The sequence below is a fragment of the Erinaceus europaeus genome, chromosome 1 (assembly GCF_950295315.1).
Source record: "Erinaceus europaeus chromosome 1, mEriEur2.1, whole genome shotgun sequence".
NCBI lineage: Eukaryota > Metazoa > Chordata > Mammalia > Eulipotyphla > Erinaceidae > Erinaceus > Erinaceus europaeus.
The window spans coordinates 173,843,273-173,849,888 of NC_080162.1; positions in this window are offsets into that span (position 1 = coordinate 173,843,273).

A 6,616-nucleotide genomic window follows, 5' to 3' on the forward strand; every position below is an offset into this window, starting at 1 on the left:
TCCTAAGTTCAATCCCCAGCAGTGCATGTACTAGAGTGATGTCTGGTTCTTTCTCTCCTACTATCCCTGTCATTAATAAATACATAAAATAGTAAAGAGAAGAGAAAGAAAATAACAGAGAGAGCAACTTCTGGGAGAAGTGAAGTTGTGCAGGTGTGAAACCCTAATGATACCAAATAAATGAAAAAAAAATTTTTTTAAATAGAAGAAACGAGGGAGTCGGGCTGTAGCGCCCCGGGTTAAGCGCAGGTGGCGCAAAGCACAAGGACCGGCATAAGGATCCCGGTTCGAACCCCGGCTCCCCACCTGCAGGGGAGTCGCTTCACAGGCGGTGAAGCAGGTCTGCAGGTGTCTATCTTTCTCTCCTCCTCTCTGTCTTCCCCTCCTCTCTCCATTTCTCTCTGTCCTATCCAACAATGACAACAACAATAATAACCACAACAATAAAAAACAACAAGGGCAACAAAAGGGAATAAATAAATAAAACAAATATAAAAAAATAGAAGAAACGACATTAGAGATTTTGAGACCAGACAAAATAAATGTCGCCCCCCTGTAGGTCACCCCCACCCCAGGCTTCAAGCTCCACGCTATATCGAAGTGTTAGTCAGGTGACTATTAAATGCATGAGTGAACAGAACTGATGTAGAAGGCTTATCACATAATAATATTCTGTTTATTTAAAAAATATTTTTAGTCTTTCCTAATTTCAGATTCCATTTAGGAGGAAAGAAAACAAGACCAACACAAGTTCAAGCCCCTGATCCCCACCTGCAAGGGGAAAGCTTCACACAACTAGTGAAGCAGTGCTGCAGTTGTTTCTCTGTCTCTTTCCCTCTCTCTGTCACCCCCTTTCCTCTCAATGTCTCTCTGTTTCTATTCAATAATAAATTATCTATATAAACAAGATTGAAGCATTCAAGACACAGAAGTAAACAAGTGAGTCCAAATGTACATCATTAAGTACATCAGAGATTAGCTTTGAGATACTTTATCATAATATATAATAACTGTAAAAGAAAGATAGTGAAGAAACATTGACCTCCAGCGTGGTGCAATTCCTATCACTGGAACTACTTAAGTACAGTCCATGTGATTACTGAATGAGAAATAAGGGAGGGAATGCCAGTGAGGGGAGTGTGGCAAGGTACGGGGAATGAACCCGTAGCTCTGAGGCCCTTTTATCTCTTAAAGCCTGTTTCTAGAAGTTCTCCCAAAATACACAAACATGCAAAAGGCTTCCAACTCCGGCACTTCTCCAGACCAGTTACTGGTTAAAGGACCAGAGCCACTCACAGAATTCTTCCACTGTCACTGATTTCTACAAATGAATAAAATAACTCTGAGGAAACAACTGGCAGCATTTGTTTGTTTGTTTGGTTTTTTTGGTCTTTACTATTCTTGTGCTTTCAGAGACACCTTCAGAAGTATTAACCTTTATAAGCTTTGTATACAAAAGCTCTACAAAATATTTCAGAGAGGAGGAGCTGCCTAAAGTTTACAAAGTTTCAGATTTTTTCCCTCCGAGGTAATCAGGGTTTGTTATTTATTTATATTCAAATGTATTAGTTTATTTAATGAAGAAAAGAAAAAGAGACCAGAACATTTCTAGATCTGTAGCCCTATCTGGAATAGGTTTGCAAAGCATGTACTCTACTGTCTGAACCACTTCCTGCCTAATCAGAGGATATTATCACAATATAAAAATCCTTATAGCGGTAGATAGCATAAAGGTTATGCAAACAGACTCTTGTGCCTGAGGCTCCAAAGTCCCAGGTTCAATCCCCCGTACCACCATAAGCCAGAGCTGAACAGTGCTCTGGTTAAGAAATTTAAAAAAAAAAAAAAACTTTACAGCAAGAGTAGAAAGGAGTACATTTTGCCATGAACAAGCATTGCAGACAAAACAAAGAGCACAAGCTTCTGGTAGGGTGAAAAGCACAGTACAACTGGAACACATATGTCAATAAGATCATTGCTATCAGAGGACACAGTTTCAGATACTTTATTTTTTATTGCCACTAGAGTTATTGCTGGGACTTGGTGCCAATACTAGGAATCCACCACTCCTGGAGGCCATTTTTTCCTTTATTCCCCCCCTTTTCTTCATTTTTCTTTTTTTAAAGATTTTATTTATTTATTAATGAGAAAGATAGGAGGAGAGAAAGAACCAGACATCACTCTGGTACATGTGCTGCCAGGGATCAAACTCAGGACCTCATGCTTGGGAGTCTAGTGTTTTATCTACTGCACCACCTCCTAGACCACACCTTTCCTTCCCTTTCCTTTCCTTTCCTTTCCTTTCCTTTCCTTTCCTTTCCTTTCCTTTCCTTTCCTTTCCTTTCCTTTCCTTTCCTTCCCTTCCCTTCCCTTCCCTTCCCTTCCTTCCCTTCCCTTCCCTTTGCTTTCCCTTTTCTTTCTCTCATTTCCTTTTCCTTTCTCTCCTTTTCTTTCCTAATTTTTATTAGATAGGTCAGAGAGAAACTGAGAGAGGGTGGGGAGATGGAGAGAGCAGAAGAACAAGAGATGCCTGCAGACCTGCTTCACTGCTCTTGAAGCGAACCCCCTGAACGTAGGGAGCAGGGCTTGAACCTGGGTCCTTATACTCGATAATGTGTGTGCATAACTGGGCGCACCACCTCCTAGCCCCCGAGTTTCAGATTTTTAAAGTCTATTTTTATTTATTTCATATAAGATGGGGAATGTTCACTTCCTCTATAGAGCCTATATTTCCCCCAGTCCTGGAATCTTTAGGGTGGGGTTCACTTTCCAGCATGCTTCTCTCAATTCATGCCAAATGATATTGTATCCATTGATCCCAATTCAATCAACGCAACGAGTACTTCCTCAGCATGCTTCACTTCAGACTGTGTCCAGAGACATCAGGCATGGAATGTCAACCCTTCACCCTCATTACTCGGGTGAGACCTTTCCTTTCATAGGATTCTCTAACTCCATTCCAGGCAGTTCACTTCCTAACAAAGTCCCAAAACCTAGATATAGGCCAGGTCCTGTGAGATAGAGCATATGTTCACATATATCCATAAATTAGGGCAAAATATATACCTGAGAGAAAAAGTATACAATAGTCTGCAGAGAGTCAGTATCAAGTTCATAATGAAATAGTATCTAATTAGACTTAGGTACCTTCCTCACCTACTTCCTATTACAGTTCTCTCACTCACTCCAAAGCTAACCTTAGCAAAGCTAAGCTGAATAAGGGAAAGAGACGGGCATACTTTAACTATGACTCTTTAGTTACTATCAGGCCACCCCATCAGCTGGGGCCCTATTTGGGGAGTCCTGAGATTCCCAAACAGACATGATGGGCCTAGACCTCAAATAAAACCCTCTCTCCAATGTTACCGGTCATCTCCATCAGAAACAACAAAATAGACCCTTTTGTGGGCCCCCATAGGACCTTGCCCTCAACTTGGATCAACAACAGTAGAGAATATTCCATCCTCTGAAGGGAGGCTGGATCATACACTCTATGCTATACCAGAGGAAGATGGGTCGATACTGGGACAGATTGGAATGTTCCTACTCATGACCACAGAATGTGAGCTCAGATCTACAAGGATGCAGAGGTCACATAGGCTCCTAAGCCAATGATGGGCCCTAAAGCAAATCAAATCGATGGGATTTACAGTCAACAATATTTATACCCCTTTCCCATATTAAGGAGCTACTCTCTTCCCTGATCCAGTTTTCTGGTCCTTCTTCCAGCCATGACATCATCTCCCCAGACAATAACTTGGATCCACCGGCATATCAGATTTCAGGCTCAGAGAAAAAAAAAAAAAAAAAACTAGGATAGCCACAGGCCCTTTGGTCTATAACTAAAATATGCTACTAGCTATCTACAAAATGGAGGACTCCCCCGCCCCAAACTCTTCATCTATACTGTTCCAGCCTTTAGGTTCATGATTGTTCAACAATTTGTATGGCTTTGTATGTTAACTCTCTTTTCAGCTACCAGGTTCCAGATGCTAGCATGATGCCGACCAGACTTCCCTGGACAGATGACCCCACCAATGTGTCCTGGAGTTCTGCTTCCCCAGAGCCCTTCCCTACTAGGGAAAGAGAGAGGCAGGCTGGGAGTATGGATCGACCTGCCAATGCCCATATTCAGCAGGGAATCAATAACAGAAACCAGAACTTCCACCTTCTGCATCCTATAATGACCTTGGGTCCATATTCCCAGAGGGTTAAAGAATAGAAAAGCTGGGGGTTGGGCGGTAGGGCAGCAGGTTAAGTGCAGGTGGCGCAAAGCACAAGGACCAGCATAAGGAGCCCCCGGATCCCCACCTGCAGGGAAGTCACTTCACAGGCGGTGAAGCAGGTCTGCAGGTGCCTATCTTTCTCTTCCCCTCCTCTCTCCATTTCTCTCTGTCCTATCGTACAACAATGACATCAGTGGCAACGATAATACTAATAACTACGACAACAATAAAAAAAAACCAGGGTAACAAAAAGGGAAACAGTGGCCTCCAGGAGCAGTGGATTTGTGGTGCAGGCACCGAGCCCCAGCAATAACCCTGGAGGCAAAAAAAAAAAAAAAAAAAAAAAAAGAATAGGAAAGCTATCAGGGGAAGAGATGGGATACGGAGTTCTGGTGGTAGGAATTGTGTAGAGTTGTACCCCTCTTATGCTATGGTTTTGTCAATGTTTCCTTTTTATAAATAAATAAATAAATTCAAAAAAAGATGGGGAATGTCACATGGCAGAGAGAGAAGGAGAGAAGCCAGAGCATGTCTCTGCCACATGCAAAGGCTGAGAGGAGCTTTGGGCATGCGAGACATGTGCTCTGCAAACTGAGCTATATCTCTCACTGCCCAGTTTCAGTTTTTTAAGCTGAGAAAGTTCTGGAAATCTATTTCACAGCAGTGTGACTATGCTTAACACGACTCAACTAATTCTTTGACAAAACGATTTTGGTTGTTGTCTGGACTTCACTGTTTGAAAGTCAAAATTTCTAGGTAGATAGAAACAAAGACAAAGAGATAAAGGGAGACAGAAGATACCACAGCATTAAAACTTTCTCCAGTGCAGGGTGGGGCGGCTGTTGGCTCAAAGCTGGGTTGCAGGATACTGTGGTAAACTTTACATTACATTTGTTACCATGATAGAAAATATTTCCATTATGTTGATTTTATTTTATTTTAATGAGAGAAATACAGAGCAAAAGGTACAGAGAGAGATATCAGAGCACTGCTCAGCTCTTGTTTATGGTAGTGCTGGGGATTGAACCTAGGGCATTTGGTACATCAGGCATGAAAGTCTTTTTGCATAACAATTATTCTGTCTCCCCAGCCCTCAATTATGTTTTTTTAATATTTTATTTATCATTGGACAGAAACATCCAGAAATAGAGATGTAGAGCAAGATAGAAAGGAAGAGACACAGACACCTGCAGCACAACTTCACCACTTGCAACGCTTTCTACCTGCAGGTAGGGACTGGGGGCTTGAACCCGGGTCCTTGTACATTGTAACATGTGCACTCAACCAGGTGTGCCACCACTTGGCCCTTTAATTATGTTTTTAAAATGCTCTTAAGAGGGGTCCAGGCGGTAGCGCACATAGTGCGAAGCACAAAGAGCAGCACAGGGATCCTGGCTTGACCGCTGCAGGATCCGGGTTCAGTTAGGTGAAGAAGGTCTGTAGGTGGCTATCTTTCTATTCCTCTCCTGTCTTCCCCATCTCTCTCAATTTCTCTCTGTCCTTTCCAACAGGAACAACAGCAACAACAACAATGGGAAAAAGATGGCCACCAGGAGCAGTGGATTCGTAGTACAGGCACCGAGCCCTCGTGATAACCCTGAAGGCAAAAAAAAAAACAAGAGGGGGTCAGGCGGTAGCACAGTGGATTAAGCGCACGTGGCACAAAGCACAAGGACCGGCGTAAGGATCCCGGTTCGAGCCCCTGGCTCCCCACCTGCAGGGGAGTCGCTTCACAGGCGGTGAAGCAGGTCTGCAGGTGTCTATCTTTCTCTCCCCCTCTCTGTCTTCCCCTCCTCTCTCCATTTCTCTCTGTCCTATCCAACAACGATTACATCAATAATAACTACAACAATAAAACAACAAGGACAACAAAAGGGAATAAATAAATATTAAAAAATAAAATAAATAAAAAAGCAAGAAAATTAGATAAAATCTCATTTCTTTCCTTTTTTATTTTTTAAAACTTTTCAAGAGTCCTGAATTTCAACCAGAGATTTCAAAGGAAACCAGGTATTTTGAATTCCTATGCCATGTGCCTGTCGTCCTAATAATCATAGCTACAAGAACTCAGGCACACAGCAGTCTGATCTGAGCTGCTGCCTGGTTGAAAAATACTATAAGCAACTTCACCAGGAAAATACTCGGAACTGAATGTAACCCAGGGTAAGTATGTAATTTTATTGAGTATCTAGTCAATCCTACATTGTGAAAGATTGTGAGCCAGGAAAAAAAATAATTCAGTAAATTTCATAATATATAAAGGAAGATGGTACAGCTAGTGGTAATTTAATGGTTTCTTTTGCCAAAATAGAACAACAAAACAGCTGAATGTAAATTATAATTATTTCCCAGTTCTCTAGACTGAAGTGCGCAATGACACTTAGAGATAA